Here is a 3,904-nt window from a genome sequence, read left to right on the forward strand (position 1 = left end):
ACTTGCTTCTCAAAGCGAAGCGAGCCAGCTTGACTCCATAGGGGGGCTTGTGCGCTTACTGCAGAGTAAAGGGGCTTGTGCGCTAGAAGTGTGCGTAGCTTGCTGGGGGTGGTCAGAGATGGATCGGGAACTAGCTCTTTGGATGGGGAAACGTGATGTCCCAATCATTGGATATAAGAAAGCGATCTAACCTGCGCTGAATGTTTGCTTCACCTTGCTTTTGGTCTAAGTATAGTCAGATCCACCCAGAGGAAGCTCAACCAGACTGGCCACCAGAATGAAGTCAGCAAACTCCTCCATGCTACAAAAAATGCCTTTTCTGCCACCCTTTTTTATCCGCAAGAAGAAGGGTCGTGTGAAATCCCCACCCACACACCAAGGGAGAGATTACAACTGACGCACGGATAGCAGTTCTTCCCATAAGAGTCTACGCCCAGCTGGAGAGGTGAGGGCAGAATAGCAGAGCAAATACGCGTATTAGTAGCATAGCAAAGCAAAAATGTGTTCCGTAACTCGCACTGCGCTAACGCCCTTATTAGAGTAAAGGCGAGGCGCTCATTCCTTTGCTTGTTTGGCTAAAATGACTTTTTGAACTTGAGATTCTGAAGATAAAAAAAAGAAAAGATAAGAAGAAATTCGGCCACCTCCCACATATTTGATTCCCTCGCCTACAAGGAAACTTGCAACACCAATTGCATTTGTAATTCCATCAATTAGTCGCCTATCAAAAAAATGAACTAGTTCGGCTAATCCTCTTATATTCCCAATTAGGTATCTTGCATAAAGAACGTCTATATAACCACGATTATTTGACCAATTGTATATCGCATTTCTTATTCGATCTAAAAAAATGCTCTTTTGACCCATTTTCACAAATGAATTAATTAAGTCCAAACTCTGAAAAGATGAATAAATGGAACCATATAAAAGGTATGCTATAACTATTCCAAAAAGGGCTATACTAACTGATCAAATTTCATTTGTAACAAATTCATACCAATCTATGGAATAGGTAGGATTCTTATGTAAAAGGTTTATGTACGGAGTTAACCATTTCTATAATATATATAAATGCATTCCTTCTTGATCCAAAGGAATTCCTATTTATCCAACAAATAAAGTAAATAAGACCAATACAAGCATAGGTAGTAACATAGTATTGTTGGATTCATGGGGAAAAGTGGAAGTGTCTTTATTTCCAAAATCCGTACTCGTACTAATGGAACGGATCAGATTTCGTGCATTCTCCCCCATTTGATATTTCTTTTTGGAAAAAAAGGAAATCCTTTCGTTACTATTTCTGGTTGATAAAAGCAAATTTTGGTTAACCCCCTTTGGCTTTGGGGGTTCTTTTCCCCATATAGATATTGAATAGAACGAACTACTTTTAGCGCCCCTGTCATTTTGACAATGAAGGCGTAAATATCCTTCAAAAGTCAGTAAATAGACCCGAAACATATAAAATGCAGTTAATCCCGCTGTGAAACAAGCTATTATCGCAAAAATTGGTGAATATAACCAACTATCATTAAGAATCTCATCTTTGGACCAAAAACAAGCAAGAGGTGGAATACCACAAAGAGAAAGTGTACCTAATAAAAAAGTCATTTTTGTAATTGGCACATATTTTCTTAAACCACCCATAAGAACCATGTTTTGACTTTTTTCTGGAGAATATCCAACAAGGGGTTCCATTGAATGAATAATGGATCCGGATCCTAAAAACAACAATGCTTTATAATAGGCATGGGTGATCAAATGGAATAAGGCAGCTCGATAAGAACCTATCCCTAAAGCTAACATAATATAACCCAATTGAGACATTGTCGAATAGGCTAAACTTCTCTTAATGTCTCTTTGAGCAAGAGCCAAAGTAGCCCCTAAAAATACCGTTATTACACCTATCAAAGAAATGAGAAACATTATGTAAGGTATGACTGTGAAAAGAGGAAAAAGTATAGCGACAAGCAAAATTCCCTAGGCTACCATGGTAGCTGCATGTATAAGAGCCGAAATAGGAGTAGGCCCCTCCATTGCATCAGGTAACCATACATGAAGGGGGAATTGTGCAGATTTAGCAACTGAACCGAGAAATAATAGAGAGGCACACAGAGTCGCAAATCATAAATTGACCCCATCATTATGGATCAAGTTATTGAAAATTTCGAACAAATCCCGAAATTAGAAACTGCCCGTTATCCAATAAAGACCTAAGATTCCTAATAAGAAAAGAAAATCCCCTACACGATTAGTTACAAACGCTTTTTGACAAGCATTCGCCGCAATCGGTCGTGTGAACAAAAATCCTATTAATAGGTAGGAGCACATTCCCACGAGTTCCCAAAAAATAGAAATTTGTATCAAATTTGAGCTAGTAACTAATCCCAACATGGAAGCATTGAAAAAACTCATATAAGCAAAAAATCTCAAATACCCTTGATCGTGAGACATATAATTGTCACTATAAATAAGAACCATTATTCCAACAGTAGTGATTAGTATTGACATAATAGAAGTAAGTGAGTCGATCAAGTAGCCAAACTCTAAGGAAAAATCATTATTGATGGTCCAAGACCATAGATATTGATAAGTGGAACCCCCATTTATTTGTTGAATAGCTAGATCGGCCGAAAACCCCAGCGCTATGCTTAGCAATGCAACACTAGGAAAAGCCAACACACGGCGAATGTTTTTTGTTGCGGTCGGAACAAGCAGAAGTCCCAATCCTATTAATATAGTAACTGGAAGTGGAATGAAAGGTATGATCCATGCATATTGATATGTATGTTCCATAAAATCAAACCTTTTTTTATTAATTCAATTTCTTTTTTCACTTTCGATTCTGAAGAAAGAAAAAAGGAATAAATAAATCAATCAAATTACGGGAAGCTTCGTGAAGTGCTTCTTTAGGGGTTAAACTCCCATTTGTCCATATTTCGAGGAAAAGTCTCTCTTGTTTCTCGTTCCCATTCCCATAAGAATTCATACTATGATTCACATTTCGAACAGGCATGAATACAGCATCTATAGGGTCACTTCCATCTTGATAGTTAGATGGGGTTTTCATACGATATCCGCGATTCCTCTCGATTTTGAATTCAATACACAAATCAATTGGCTCTGTCAGGCTAGCTATATGTTGTGTAGTATCAACTATTTCCACGGAGGGTGGTGAGATGATATCTTGAGCAGTTACATATCTAGGACCCCTGACGCAAATAGATGCGTCGAGAGTTCCATACAGATTACTTCTCAATACAATTTCTTTTAAATTCATTCAAATTTCATGTACAGATTTTTCAATACCGGCTATCATAGAATATTCATGCGGTACCTTATCGGATTTTGCACGTGTGATACATGCTCCTTCTATTTCCCCAAGTAGAGCCCTTCGCATCGCGATACCTATCATATCTGCTTGACCCTTCATAAGCGGGGACAGCATGAAACGCGCATAATGAAGGCGCTTACTGTCTACTCTTGATTCAACACACTTCCACCGTAATGTTCGAGTGGATACTGCTACTTATTCTCGAACCATACTAATATTATTTGATCATCTTTCTGAATCATTTCTTTCTCTTGAAATTCAAATAAAATGGGTTCAATTCTGATTTTGACACACGTCTTTTTTGATTTTCCAATGGATTTACATCTTTCATTAATGGAAATTGTTTGATGTAGTGAGTAATAAAATAAATAGGCTCTGGTTGTTCGCCGTTCAAGAATTCTTGTTTAGGCAGTTCATACCATCCATACATAGTGTTTTGATCTAAGATTGAAATTCAGAGTTTTTGCAGTAGCATATTTTCCATGGAGCTAAGGTCCAAAATATGGAAGAAACAAGTGTTTCCACGACTCTACCGCCCGGTCAATTCTGTTCCACTTAATCCCTCTTTCATGG

Source organism: Aristolochia californica, unplaced genomic scaffold, assembly GCF_029961685.1.
Source record: "Aristolochia californica isolate CCGP_79_NKW_82.1479 unplaced genomic scaffold, dmAriCali1.0.hap1 SCAF_429, whole genome shotgun sequence".
NCBI lineage: Eukaryota > Viridiplantae > Streptophyta > Magnoliopsida > Piperales > Aristolochiaceae > Aristolochia > Aristolochia californica.